A 15,718-nucleotide genomic window follows, 5' to 3' on the forward strand; every position below is an offset into this window, starting at 1 on the left:
ACATATTTCTAGGCGTAAATCAGCGTACACGCCCCTAGCGGCCAGCGTAAATATGCAGTTAAGATCTAATAGAAATCTATGCGTAACTGATTCTAAGAATCAGGTGCATAGATACGACCGCTCAGACTCAGAGATACACCGTTGTATCTCCTTTGAGAATCTGGGCCTAAACATACAACTGCTACCAGCTGTACACATGCCGTGGCCACGGTGCTGTGCTTAAACAGAATGTTGCTGCCACTGAATGTGATAATGCAGTTCAATGGGGCTGTAGTGCAACTGCTCTGCATGTGACTGTAGAGGGGTAGTACTGCAATTATCAGTTTAGGGGCCCATTCACACCAGGAAATGCATGGGAATCTCATGGGAATGTTGTGCGGTTTCGGTGCAATTCATATGCAGTTCTGTGCAGTGTGATTTCTGCCCCATTCAGTTTGAATGACCTTAAAATCGCACTGCACCAAAAGTATTGCATGTACTACATTTATGAGACGCATGGCTACCCCCTTGCATGCTACTTGTGTACCATGTGATCTGGTGTGGGTAAACACACTGCGTTTACGTCCTGCATTTATGGTGACGTTAAGGGCAGTGTGATTGGAATGTGGTGCGGGAAGTCACACGGGAATGTGTCTTTTCCCGCACTGCATTCTAGTGTGAATGGGCCCTGAATCAGGCGATGAGGGGGCAACATATCACCTCCTCTCCACCTCTCAAACAGTTCTGGAAAAAAGATCCAAGCACAAATCACTTTTCATAGGAGCAACAGTCACACACTATAGCTGGCCATAGACAGATCAAAATTTGGCTTGGTAGAATCCAGACGAATTTCGATCCATCTATAGGCAGGCTGGTTGTACTAAAGTTGATTTATCAAAAAAAAAAAAAAATTCAACAAGTCAGTCTGGGTTTTTTTGGGGACGATCACTGCCCCAGGGTATATCCATCAGCAATGATCATTGTATAAATAAATATTCCTGCGCTTATCCCTCCACCTCTCAATGTGAATAAACAAAGAGATTGATGAAAATCACAAATGAAAGAAAGCTGCAACCAAAAAGTCCGAACACAAGACTTAACAGTAATTAAAAGTAGGTGCGCCATCTAGTGCCAAACTCTGAAAACTACTCAGATGATAATAAATGATATCAGAACAATAATCTTATACATGTGTAACACCTTTCCAGACCCTGGGAGGTTACCATTTCCTGGTGCTGGACAACGTGTTTCTGAGGCTTCGTTCGGTCAGAGGGAGAGCGGTGGAGAAGGTGGCCGGCTGACCGATGCCTTTAAACTATTTTTTACTCCTCAGCGCCCAGGGCTGAGAGGTTCAATCAACCATCGCCAGCGTCTGCATTACATGGTGCAGGAATATCTAGGGGCAAGAGCAGACTTGGAGACCTTTCTAACAAAGCATGCACTGGGTTACTGGGTCTTGGGAATGGACCACTGGCCAGAACTTGCTCAATATGCAATCGAGATACTGCCCTGTCCTGCATCCAGCATGCATTCTGAACGCACATTCAGTGCTGCTGGAGGGTTTGTAAATGATCAAAGAGTGTGCATGTCCACAGACTCCATTGATAGGCTCACATTTATAAAAAAGAATCAGTCCTGGATCAGCAGCTATCAAGCACCTGATGCTGATTTAACTGATTGAATTTGCTATGGATCTGGGATCCCTTGAAGACTGCCTATCCTATTCCTGAATCTTGATGATGCTAGCTTCCAACAATATTTTAGGTTTAGGGCACCACCACCACCCAAGGCCTAATTTGTCTGCCCTGTTTAACAGGGGCATGTAATTACAATTTAAAAAAACAATTTAACAGCGGGGCCCGTTCCTGCACCCAACAAGAATAACTGTGAGGGGTTACAGTGTTCTGGCAACACCAAGGCCCAATGTTTCTGCAGAGTATCTAGTGCAATCCATATAGTATATATACTGCAGTTCAGACTATACAGTGCAGTAAGCGTAGTATACATATAATATAGTGCAGGGTATACAGTGCAGTGTACAATATATAATACAGTGTATTGAAGTGGTTAAGTGGGGCCCTATGACAAAATTAAGAAAATAAATGGCATGCCCCCCCCCCAATCCATACCTGGCCCTTTTGGTCTGGTATAGATTTTAAGGGCAACTCCACACAATTTCCATACCCTTTGGGTCTGGTATGGATTTTGAGGGGAACTCCACGCTAAAATTGAAACAAATATTGCTGTGGGGTCCCCCAAAATCCATATCAGACCCTTATCCGTGCAAGCAGCCCCCCTCCTCCTGAACCATACCAGGCCACTTATCAACATGGGGAGGGTGATTTGGGGTCCCCCAAAGCAGCTTGTCCCCATGTTGAAGGGGATAAGGTCTTTATCCCCACAACCCTGGCACGGTGGTTGTGGGGGTTTGTGAGTAGTGGGCTAATTGGAATATGGAAGACCTCTTTAACAAGGGGGCCCCCAGACCCCCATATGAATGGGGTACATTGTGGGAGGTGTTCTGTCAGAAGAGAGCTCCTCCATAAAGCATATGAGACAGGATCGCTCTTACTGCAGATCGCATTGCACTGTACACACACACACAGCTTGATTACCGCCCCCATCCACATTTCCTGCTGCCAGGAGGTGAGCATTCCTTGGAGGAGATAGGGGGCGGTAATCATACTGTGTGTGTACAGAGCAATGCGACCTGCAGTAAGAGCGATCCTGTCTCAGGTGCTGTATGGATGAACGCTCTTCTGGTGAGAGCACAACACAGGACACCTCCTCCTGGCTTTGTAGTGACTTCCTCCTGTAAGTTGGGGAGGGGGATGGGTGGCTATCTGTACTGGGAAATGTAATGGGGATTTGGGGAGTTGTATGTTCAATAAGGAAGAATGGAGGGATATGTGCTAGGGGGGTTTGGGGGGGTTTGAGCCCAGAGAGGGGATGTTTGTGCTAGGAGTGGGGTGGGAGATTAGTGCTGGGGGGAATTTGGGTAGGGAGGGTAATTTAGAGGGAGTTGTGCTAGGAGGAGGGATTTGTGAGAATTTGCCCTAAGAGGGGGGTTGAAGAAAGATTTTTGCTGGGAGGAGAGGTGTGGGGGGGGGGTTGTGTCAGGAGGGGGTGGGGGGATTTGGGCTAATAGGTGGGTTTGGGGGGATTTTAGCTGGGAAGGGGAATTTGGAGGAGAAGATTTGTGCTAGGATAGAAAGTTTGAGAAGAAATAGGATTTTTTTGGGGTGGGGGAGATTTGTGATAGGAGGGGGAATTGGGGTGGGATTTGAGCTGGGGGGCAGAAAAAGATTAGTGCTGGGAGGGGGAATTTGAACTGGGAGTTGGTGGAATATGTCCTGTACATTATTGTTTGGGGAGAATTTTGTCTTGAAGATGAAATGTATAATGGAATGTTTGTTTCCACTAATAATGATTTTCATGTATTTTTTTGTGAAAATATTGTTTTGATATTTTTGAGGGGGGGGCATCAGGTAGGCTGTACGGGACCCCTGTAATTTCTAACAGTGGCAAACGAGTGCCACCCCCTATCCATGCGTCTGGCCCCCTAATCTACATTCGGGGCACCGGGTGCATTTATTTTAATGGGGGTTTGAAGCACATGATTAGAGCCTGAGGCTCTAATAGGCTTCAAAATAGGGTGGTCTTGGGTGCAAAGCACTGCGCCCTGAGCCCACCCAGTTGTGTGAGAATAGTGAATGAATATTCACTATTCTCACACTGATTCTCCTCCCGGCCAATCAGGAAGGCAATCCTATTGGACACATAGGAGGAGGAGATGCCCACCCACTGCCTTTCACCCATCGCCATGCTGCCCACCTGGAACCTAAATGGGGCAAGTGCTGGATGACCGACCACGAGACCCAACCGAGTGGGAGTATTTTCCACTGGCTGCTACCCTGAACCTGAATATCACCCCTATTCCAGACTAACAGGGAGCCCACCCAATGGGGTTACACAAAACAAACAGGCAGCTCTTGTACATTGTATAGTGTTGTGTCAGCAGTCAGTCTTTTCACCCAGCAGCAGAGAGAGAGTCCTGATCAGTCAGCTCCCCAATATAAAGGCGTGTGCACAGCTGACACCAATAATGAGGTCTGGATTCTAGGAGAAATGTGGACCTGGGGAGTGGAGGATTTATCCCACCCAAAGCTCTACAAAACCTCGGGCTCCAGAACCCAGAACACAAATGATTAGGATTCTGAGAGAGCAGAATGTTTGTATTCTCCATATCAGTCATACACCCCGGAGTCCCTCACCATGTGTATGAGAACCTAGGTGACCCCCACACCCCACCCACAGTCCTGCCAGTCATTATCTCTCTATACAGTATTTTTTGGTGATGTACTGTATATATATTATATTTATATTAGTAAAAGGGTGAACAGTCAGTACTATTGTAATGTACAACACAATATATAGAGTAGAGGGGTCAGCACTATTGTAATGTACAACACAATATATAGAGTAGAGAGGTCAGCACTATTGTAATGTACAACACAATATATAGAGTAGAGGGGTCAGCACTATTGTAATGTACAACACAATATATAGAGTAGAGGAGTCAGCACTATTGTAATGTACAACACAATATATAGAGTAGAGGGGTCAGCACTATTGTAATGTACAACACAATATATAGAGTAGAGGGGTCAGCGCTATTGTAATGTACAACACAATATATAGAGTATAGAGATCAGCACTATTGTAATGTACAACACAATATATAGAGTAGAGGGGTCAGCACTATTGTAATGTACAACACAATATATAGAGTAGAGGGGTCAGCACTATTGTAATGTACAACACAATATATAGAGTAGAGGGGTCAGCACTATTGTAATGTACAACACAATATATAGAGTAGAGGGGTCAGCACAATATTATAGTCATAGTGCCCCTTATACTGCTGGTCAGGGGGGACAAATGATTTGGGTCTGTGGTCAGCAGGATGAAAACAATGTTCAGCCATAGTGGTCAGTGGGAGGAGTCTGATGTTACAGACTATGGTATCGGGGTACAGGGATGTGGGGGGTCAGACAACACACGGGGTATCACCTTCTGTTGTATATCCACAGAAATCACCCAGCACGCTGGCAGATTGTCAGGAGAACCCCAAGTTCCCACCCCAGACAGGGGTAACAGCTGTATAAAAAGCACACACTGGATCCCGCCAGGAAGCTGGCACTGCAAATCACTAATCACAGACAGTGAGACATTTCCTGGTCGGGATCCCTGCGGATCGGGAAATATCTCACTGCCTGTAATTAATGCTTTGCAGTGCCAGCTTCCTGGCGGGATCAGGCACATGGGGTGTGAAAAATGCTCAAGCCCATCCCTACTGGCCAGTAATACCAGCTGTGATAGACTTGGCACAGCCTGCAATACCTCTGATCACCACTAGAGGGAGACTCCGCCCATATCTAGCTGGCTGACCAGACTCTAGTAACACACAACATGGTGACGGGGACAAAATGGGGTGAACAGGGAGGCAGTTGGGGTGACAGGGAAGTGGGGTGGACAAGTGGGAAGTGAGAGGTAAATGGGGGGGGGGGTTTGAATGCCCGTTATCTGTGGTCAGTGGGGTTGGGGGGGGATATTCACTGAAGGGAAATTTTGGACATTAGTGATTTTTTAGGGAAAATGGGAATATAGGTATTCAGTAGAGAGAAAGGGGGCATCAGTGCTCAGTGGGCTGATAGAGGGGTGGACAGGGGGGCAGTAGGGGAAATAGGGGTGGATGGAGAAGATAGCGGGGGATGGGGGGAGTTAGTAGTGAGAGATGAATACCTGGATGATGGTGTCCTGGTCTGGAGGTTGATGTGGAGCTCCTCTGATGAGTCTTCTATGGTTGGGGTCCTCTCGGATGGTCCCTCTTGGCTCCTCTGATGAGTCTATGGTTGGGGTCCTCTCGGATGGTCCCTCTTGGCTCCTCTGATGAGTGTTCTATGGTCGGGGTCCTCTCGGATGGTCCCTCTTGGCTCCTCTGATGAGTCTTCTATGGTTGGGGTCCTCTCGGATGGTCCCTCTTGGCTCCTCTGATGAGTCTTCTATGGTTGGGGTCCTCTCGGATGGTCCCTCTGGGCTCCTCTGATGAGTCTTCTATGGTTGGGGTCCTCTCGGATGGTCCCTCTTGGCTCCTCTTCTATGGTCGGGTGACTTCTGACTCTTCCCAGCACGGTGACTGGACATGAAGGGGGAAATCTCTCGGCTTCTCTTCCTCCGGCTCACAAGTGTCCACAATCAGGGGAAAGTTCTCCTCCGTGTCCCCGATGGAAGATGGAGGCTTCTTGTCCTGGCTGAGAGGTGTGAGGGACGTTCTGTGTCTGCACTACGGATCTGGGAAGACTCCAATCACTTTGTGAGCCAGCTTCCTCACAGGGGCCCCTCCCCCTCCAGGGGCCCCTCCCCCACAGACATCCTGGGGCCATGCTGACTACAAACAAAGAGAGAGGGGGAGGGGGGAGTCGAATTTGAAGTCATTCAGTGCCATGTGCTTCTCATTCACTACAACCCAAGGAGACCCCTCCCCCTTTTAACCACTTGACCCCCCCAGGCTTTTTTGGCACATTTTGTTTACAAATTGAAATCAGTACGTTTTGCTAGAAAATTACTTAGAACCCCCAAACATTTTACTTCTATCAGAGACCCTAGGGAATAAAATGGTGATCATTACAATGTTTTATATCACACAGTATTTGTGTAGCGGTTTTGCAAAAGCAATTTTTGGTAGGAAAAAAACACAACAGTCACCCCAATTATTTTGTATAATGTGAAAGATGATGTTACAGCGAGTAAATAGATACCCAACATGTCACACTTTATAATTGCGCACGCTCCTGGAATGGCGACAAACTACAATAAATCGACATAGGTGACGCTTTAAACACCTTTACAGGTTACTATTTTGGAGATACAGAGGAGGTCTGATGCTAGAATTATTGCTCTCGCTCTGACGATCACAGTGATACCTCACATGTGTGGTGTGATCGCTGGCCGGACAGACGTGTGCGTTCGCATTTGTATGTGAGCACCGTGGATGGGGGGCACTTACTTTACATTCTATTTTTTTAACACTGTAACTTTAAGCATTTGTGCGCAGGGAGGGATGGGGGCGCTTTAAATCTTTTTATTTGTATTATTATTATTATTTATTTTACTTTTTATTTTTACACCGTCCCTTTATTTTTTATCACTTATATTCCTATTACAAGAAATATAAACCTCCCTTGTAATAGAAATAAGAGATGACAGGTCCTCTTTATGGAGAGATCTCATGTAATAGAAATAAGAGATGACAGGTCCTCTTTATGGAGATCTCATGTACTAGAAATAAGAGATGACAGGTCCTCTTTATGGAGAGATCTCATGTAATAGAAATAAGAGATGACAGGTCCTCTTTATGGAGATCTCATGTAATAGAAATAAGAGATGACAGGTCCTCTTTATGGAGATCTCATGTAATAGAAATAAGAGATGACAGGTCCTCTTTATGGAGATCTCATGTAATAGAAATAAGAGGTGACAGGTCCTCTTTATGGAGATCTCATGTAATAGAAATAAGAGATGACAGGTCCTCTTTATGGAGATCTCATGTAATAGAAATAAGAGATGACAGGTCCTCTTTATGGAGAGATCTCATGTAATAGAAATAAGAGGTGACAGGTCCTCTTTATGGAGATCTCATGTAATAGAAATAAGAGATGACAGGTCCTCTTTATGGAGATCTCATGTAATAGAAATAAGAGGTGACAGGTCATCTTTATGGAGAGATCTCATGTAATAGAAATAAGAGATGACAGGTCATCTTTATGGAGAGATCTCATGTAATAGAAATAAGAGATGACAGGTCCTCTTTATGGAGAGATCTCATGTAATAGAAATAAGAGGTGACAGGTCCTCTTTATGGAGATCTCATGTAATAGAAATAAGAGATGACAGGTCCTCTTTATGGAGAGATCTCATGTAATAGAAATAAGAGATGACAGGTCCTCTTTATGGAGATCTCATGTAATAGAAATAAGAGATGACAGGTCCTCTTTATGGAGATCTCATGTAATAGAAATAAGAGATGACAGGTCCTCTTTATGGAGATCTCATGTAATAGAAATAAGAGATGACAGGTCCTCTTTATGGAGAGATCTCATGTAATAGAAATAAGAGGTGACAGGTCCTCTTTATGGAGAGATCTCATGTAATAGAAATAAGAGGTGACAGGTCCTCTTTATGGAGAGATCTCATGTAATAGAAATAAGAGATGACAGGTCCTCTTTATGGAGAGATCTCATGTAATAGAAATAAGAGATGACAGGTCCTCTTTATGGAGATCTCATGTAATAGAAATAAGAGATGACAGGTCCTCTTTATGGAGAGATCTCATGTAATAGAAATAAGAGGTGACAGGTCATCTTTATGGAGATCTCATGTAATAGAAATAAGAGATGACAGGTCCTCTTTATGGGGAGATCTCATGTAATAGAAATAAGAGATGACAGGTCCTCTTTATGGAGAGATCTCATGTAATAGAAATAAGAGATGACAGGTCCTCTTTATGGAGATCTCATGTAATAGAAATAAGAGGTGACAGGTCCTCTTTATGGAGATCTCATGTAATAGAAATACGAGATGACAGGTCCTCTTTATGGAGATCTCGTGTAATAGAAATACAAGATGACAGGTCCTCTTTATGGAGATCTCATGTAATAGAAATAAGAGATGACAGGTCCTCTTTATGGAGATCTCATGTAATAGAAATAAGAGATGACAGGTCCTCTTTATGGAGATCTCATGTAATAGAAATAAGAGATGACAGGTCCTCTTTATGGAGATCTCATGTAATAGAAATAAGAGATGACAGGTCCTCTTTATGGAGAGATCTGGTGTAATAGAAATAAGAGGTGACAGGTCCTCTTTATGGAGAGATCTCATGTAATAGAAATAAGAGATGACAGGTCCTCTTTATGGAGATCTCATGTAATAGAAATAAGAGATGACAGGTCCTCTTTATGGAGAGATCTCATGTAATAGAAATAAGAGATGACAGGTCCTCTTTATGGAGATCTCATGTAATAGAAATAAGAGATGACAGGTCCTCTTTATGGAGATCTCATGTAATAGAAATAAGAGATGACAGGTCCTCTTTATGGAGATCTCATGTAATAGAAATAAGAGATGACAGGTCCTCTTTATGGAGATCTCATGTAATAGAAATAAGAGATGACAGGTCCTCTTTATGGAGATCTCATGTAATAGAAATAAGAGATGACAGGTCCTCTTTATGGAGAGATCTGGTGTAATAGAAATAAGAGGTGACAGGTCCTCTTTATGGAGAGATCTCATGTAATAGAAATAAGAGATGACAGGTCCTCTTTATGGAGATCTCATGTAATAGAAATAAGAGATGACAGGTCCTCTTTATGGAGAGATCTCATGTAATAGAAATAAGAGATGACAGGTCCTCTTTATGGAGATCTCATGTAATAGAAATAAGAGATGACAGGTCCTCTTTATGGAGATCTCATGTAATAGAAATAAGAGGTGACAGGTCCTCTTTATGGAGATCTCCTGTAATAGAAATAAGAGATGACAGGTCCTCTTTATGGAGAGATCTCATGTAATAGAAATAAGAGATGACAGATCCTCTTTATGGAGATCTCATGTAATAGAAATAAGAGATGACAGGTCCTCTTTATGGAGATCTCATGTAATAGAAATAAGAGGTGACAGGTCCTCTTTATGGAGATCTCATGTAATAGAAATAAGAGATGACAGGTCCTCTTTATGGAGAGATCTCATGTAATAGAAATAAGAGGTGACAGGTCCTCTTTATGGAGATCTCATGTAATAGAAATAAGAGATGACAGGTCCTCTTTATGGAGATCTCATGTAATATAAATAAGAGGTGACAGGTCCTCTTTATGGAGAGATCTCATGTAATAGAAATAAGAGATGACAGGTCCTCTTTATGGAGATCTCATGTAATATAAATAAGAGGTGACAGGTCCTCTTTATAGAGATCTCATGTAATAGAAATAAGAGATGACAGGTCCTCTTTATGGAGAGATCTGGTGTCAACGAGACCTCAAATCTCTTCTCCAGGGGCTGTTGTGGCTTTAGTCTCCTCTCACTCTCATCTCCGCACTTCTCTCGCCCTCGTCTCCGCACTCCTCCCGCTCTCGTCTCCGCACTCCTCTCGCCTCCGCACTCCTCTCGCCCTCGCCTCCGCACTTCTCTCGCTCTCGTCTCCGCACTCCTCTCGCCCTCATCTCTGCACTCCTCCCGCTCTCGTCTCCACACTCCTCTCGCCTCTGCACTCCTCTCGCCCTCGTCTCCGCACTCCTCTCGCTCGCGTTTCCGCACTCCTCTCGCCCTCGTCTCCGCACTCCTCTCGCTCTTATCCCTCTGCCCCTCCTCCTATTTTTGCAGGGCATGCTGGAGCTGTAGTTTTTCTTTAGTTGATGAAAATAGAGCCATAGGCCCAGATTCTCAAAGGAGATACGCCGTCGTATCTCTGAGTCCGAGCCGTCGTATCTATGCGCCTGATTCTTAGAATCAGTTACGCATAGATTTCTATTAGATCCGACCGGCTTAAGTCTCTTACGCCATTGGATCTTAAATGCATATTTACGCTGGCCGCTAGGGGCGTGTACGCTGATTTACGCCTAGAAATATGTAAATCAGCTAGATATGCAAATTCACGAACGTACGCCCGGCCGACGCAGTACAGATACATCGTTTAGGTTAGGCTTTTCCCGCAGTAAAGATAACCCTGCTATATGAGGCATACATGCGGCGTACCAATGCTAAGTATGGACGTCGTTTCCGTCGTTGAAAATTTTACGTCGTTTGCTTAAGTCATTTGCGAATTGGGCTGGGCGTCATTTACGTTCACGTCGAAACCAATGACGTCCTTGCGGCGTACTTTGGAGGAATGTGCACTGGGATATTCCACGGACGGCGCATGCGCTGTTCGTGAAAAACGTCAATCACGTCGGGTCACACGTTATTTACATAAAACACGGCCCCTGTTCCACATTTGAATTAGGCGGGCTTACGCCAGCCTATTTACGCTACGCTGCCGCAACTTACGGAGCAAGTGCTTTGAGAATACAGCACTTGCCCGTCTAAGTTGCGGAGGCGTAACGTAAAGAGGATATGCTACGCCCGCACAAAGATACGCCAAACTACGAGAATCTGGCCCATAGTCTTCTGGGACTACATGTCCCATGGTGCACTTGTCCTGGCTCCTCATTGGTCCATGGCTGCAGCCAATAGGGAGGCAGGAGGAATCAGAGTGTACTGCTTGATGGGAGAAAGGGGGTGAGCGGGGGAAATACACTGACAGCCCACGCTCGCTTCTCCCCTTGTCACAGGGCGGGCAGTGGTGGCAGCTCTGGTGTGCCCACAGAGAGGGCTCTGCATGCCATGAGTTCACCATCACTGGAGTAGAGTTCTAATGCTTTGATGGCCAATGCTAGCAGCTGGCCACATCGGATCGTTTCTCGGGTGAACCGACGGAAACAGTAAGGCCGCCGCCTCAGAAACTAGTCCAGCGGCTTGTGAGCGTCTCAGACAGATTTCATGAGAAAGCCGACCGCCTGCAGAAAAGAACGGCGCCGGGGTCATGGTCGATATCTTCATCTGTAATCCCGATAAACCACTTCCAACCTCCAATGTATAGAGATGTATTGTGGTTGGTAAGTGGTGAATACACGAGCGCCCCCCGCAAACTCCATGGGGCACGCATTGGGTGTGCTCTGTGATCACAGATTGGGGTAAAGGGTCAACAACAAGGGCCCTTTGCCATGTGATCAGCTGTGTCCAATCATAGCAGGTCACATGTAAACAGACTTGCCAGTTATCGGCATTTCTATTCCTAATGCACTGTCTCTGTGTGAGGAAAGGAGAGGCGATAACTGGTGGGTCTGATAGGGCACAGGGAGTACATTGTTTACACCGATCATCAGTGCCCTGAATATCAGAGCCGCCCCTCATCAGTGCCCATCAGTGCCCTGAATATCAGAGCCGCCCCTTATCAGTGCCCATCAGAGCCCTGAATATCAGAGCCGCCCCTCATCAGTGCCCATCAGTGCCCTGAATATCAGAGCTGCCCCTCATCAGTGCCCATCATTGCCCTGAATATCAGAGCCGCCCCTTATCAGTGCCCATCAGTGCCCTGAATATCAGTGCCGCCCCTTATCAGTGCCCATCAGTGTCTTCTCATCAGTGCCCTGAATATCAGAGCCGCCCCTTATCAGTGCCCATCAGTGTCTTCTCATCAGTGCCCTGAATATCAGAGCCGCCCCTTATCACTGCCCATCAGTGCCCTGAATATCAGAGCCGCCCCTTATCAGTGCCGCCCCTTATCAGTGCCCATCAGTGCCGCCCCTTATCAGTGCCCATCAGTGCCCTGAATATCAGTGCAGAAGAAAAATTACTAATTTGTAAAAGTATATACCGTATTTATCGGCGTATACCGCGCACTTTTTTGCCCTGAAAATCAGGGCAAAATCGTGGGTGCGCGGTATATGCCGATACCCGCTTTCCCGCGCCGAGTTTTGAATACTGTGCCGACATATACCGAGCGCAGTACACTCGGGTATAGTCGGGCAGTCTCGGCTCCTTCCGTGCTCACGTCCTGGACGTACAGGACGTCAGCGCGGGTAGCCGAGCATTGCCGACAATACACGAGTGTACTGCGCTCTGTATATGTCGGCGCAGTATTCAAAACTCGGCACGGGAAACGAGCAGGGAGGACGCGAGGACGCCGGACCCGACGAAGCCGCCGATGGATGCCGCGCAATACACCAAAACTGTAATGCCGCGTACAGACGGTCGTTTTTTGTGATGAAAAAAAACTACGTTTTAAATCATGAAATAAAACAACGTTTTTGAAACATAATTTTCAAAGACGAAGTTGCCATACTGTACCCTCAGAGCCCCCATCCCACCACTGAGCACCAGTCCAATACCGCCTGTTTCTTTACTGAGCACAATGACCGCGGACATCGGCATTTTTTCCTCAAAGATTCTAAGAAGATACTTCTAATGCCGCGTACAGACGGTCGTTTTTTTTTTATGAAAAAAAAACGTAATTTTTTGTGAAGAAAAACAACGTTTTGAAACTTCATTTTCAAAAACGAAGTTGCCTACACACCATCGTTTTTTCACAATGCTCTAGCAAAGCGCGGTTACGTTTCACCACTTTTTTCCATTGAAGCTCGCTTCATAACTACCTTCTGGGCATGCGCGGGTGAAAAAACGTCGTTTTAAATGTCGTTTTTTGCTGCACACGGTCAATTTCTGTGAAGTAAAAAACGACGTTTTGAAAAACGACACAAACAAGTTTTTCAGAAGACATAAAACGATGTTTTCCCCCCACACACGGTCATTTTAAATGACGTTTTCAAAAACGTTGTTTTTTTTCATCACAAAAAACGACCGTCTGTATGCGGCATAAGTACAAAAAAAACTTTTTTTCCACAGGATTGGGGGCAACTTTAGGGGTGCGCGGTATACGCGGGAGCGCGTTATACCGCGATAAATACGGTAACAGAAACTAAGAAAAAAAGTTTGGAATTTTCTCACTTATTTTGCAAAAAATAAAACCCCCGAGATGATTAAATATCACCAGAAGAAATCTCTATTTGTGGGAAGAAAATGATACAAATGTCCTATGTGTGCAGTGTTACATGACGGAGTAATTGTCATTCAAAGTGCGATGCCGCGTACACACGATCGTTTTACGGCATGTAAAAAACAAAGTTTTAAAAAAATGTCATTTAAAACGATGGTGTGTGGGCTTCACGGCATTTATCAAGTTCTGACAAAAAAAAAATCAAACATGCTCCATTTTTTCACGACGTTTTAAACAATGTCGGTTTTCGGTTGTAAAAAATTATCGTGTGTGGGCTTTAATGACGTGAAAAATCTGCGCATGCTCAGAAGCAAGTTATGAGACGGGAGCGCTCGGTAAAACTAGCGTTCGTAATGGAGATCGCACATTCATCACGCTGTAACAGACAGAAGGGTGGCGCCATCCGAATGGAACTTCCCCTTTATAGTGCGTCGTACGTCACCCCGCTGTGCTAGAGCATTTTTTTTAACGCATTTTTTTTAACGATCATGTGTAGGCAAGGTCGTTTTAATGATGAAGTTGGAAAAAAAACGTTGTTTTTTCTAGAGGCTGAAAAACATTGTTTTTTACATGCCGAAAAACGATTGTGTGTACGCGGCATGAGAGCGCTGAAATCTGAAACATTTCCTGGGTAGGAAGGGGGAGGGGTGTCCGGTATGGAAGGGGGAGGGGTGTCCGGTATGGAAGGGGGAGGGGTGTCCGGTATGGGAGGGGGAGGGGTGTCCGGTATGGGAGGGGGAGGGGTGTCCGGTATGGGAGGGGGAGGAGTGTCCGGTATGGGAGGGGTGTCCGGTATGGAAGGGGGAGGGGTGTCCGGTATGGGAGGGGTTAATAGAAGTGTGGATGATGTTTCTATGTAGTCCCGGGTTTTGGCTACTTTGGCCCAGATTCTCATAGATCGCCGCAAAATTGTGCGGGCGTAACGTATCTCATTTACGTTACGCCGCCGCAAGTTTTTCAGGCAAGTGCTTTATTCACAAATCACTTGCCTGTAAAGTTGCGGCGGCGTAGCGTAAATCATGCGGCGTAATTCAAATTTGGCGGGTAGGGGGCGTGTATCATTTAAATGAAGCGCATCCCCGCGCCGAACGAACTGCGCATGCGCCGTCCGTAAAATATCCCAGTGTGCATTGCTCCAATTGACGTTGCAAGGACGTCATTGGTTTCGACGTGAACGTAAATGACGTCCAGCCCCATTCACGGACGACTTACGCAAACGACGTAACTTTTTAAAATTTTGACGCGGGAACGACGGCCACACTTAACATTGGCTGCGCCTCATAGACCCAGGGGCAACTTAACGTAAACATTGTAACTTTACTGCGTCGGCCGCGTGTACATTCGGGAATTTGCGTATCTAGCTAATTTGCATACTTGACGCGAAAATCGACGGAAGCGCCACCTAGCGGGCAAAAAAAAATTGCATTTAAGATCCGACGGCGTAAGAGACTTACGCCTGTCGGATCTCACGGATATCTATGCGTAACTGATTCTAAGAGGCGCATAGATACGACGGGCCAGATTAGGACTTACGACAGCGTACATGGCGCTGCACCGTCGTAAGCCCTTTGAGAATCTGGGCCTTTGTGTTTTTACATGTTGCTGAGAATCCCTCCCGCTGTGCTATTATGCTCTGACAGAGGAGACCCTCCCCCACCATCAGAATACAATGATCGGTGTTGCCGCCTATAGCCGGTAGTATTGATGATTCAGGAAAAACCTGACAGACTGGTTGTACACAAATCGATCAATAGACTGACCCGTGTACAACCAGCAAGCCAATACATGGATCCAATTCCATCCAATCCCTGCTGAAGCCCTTATTGTACCTCCCCTCCCCCACACCGCCAGTATGAAAATGTATGTTACACCGCGCATGCAGAAGGCGGGGCGTGTGATGTCATGTGCCTCGTCTCACACATGCCTCGTACAACATTCCTTTCATCTCCTCCAAGATCTCCGGGAGAAAGTTTCCCCCAAGAAATGAGTGTCATGGCGTCCAGCACATGTAGAAGATGAAGTGTATGAGGTGATCCCCCGGGGGGTGCAATATGAGAGAGAAACATTCCCCATCCTGCTCCTCCCAAT

At 45.8% G+C, this 15,718-nt stretch overlaps 1 protein-coding gene and 1 pseudogene across 2 annotated transcripts in view; one reads left to right on the forward strand and one right to left on the reverse strand.

Moving 5' to 3' along the window:
- The window catches only part of LOC120928420, a 399,135-nt pseudogene extending 393,252 nt beyond the window's left edge, over positions 1-5,883 (reverse strand).
- LOC120928403 (zinc finger protein 300-like) overlaps positions 1-15,718 on the forward strand; it is a 1,021,177-nt gene that overhangs the window by 924,646 nt on the left and 80,813 nt on the right. The window lies entirely within an intron of this gene.

The sequence above is a fragment of the Rana temporaria genome, chromosome 2 (assembly GCF_905171775.1).
Source record: "Rana temporaria chromosome 2, aRanTem1.1, whole genome shotgun sequence".
Taxonomy (NCBI): domain Eukaryota; kingdom Metazoa; phylum Chordata; class Amphibia; order Anura; family Ranidae; genus Rana; species Rana temporaria.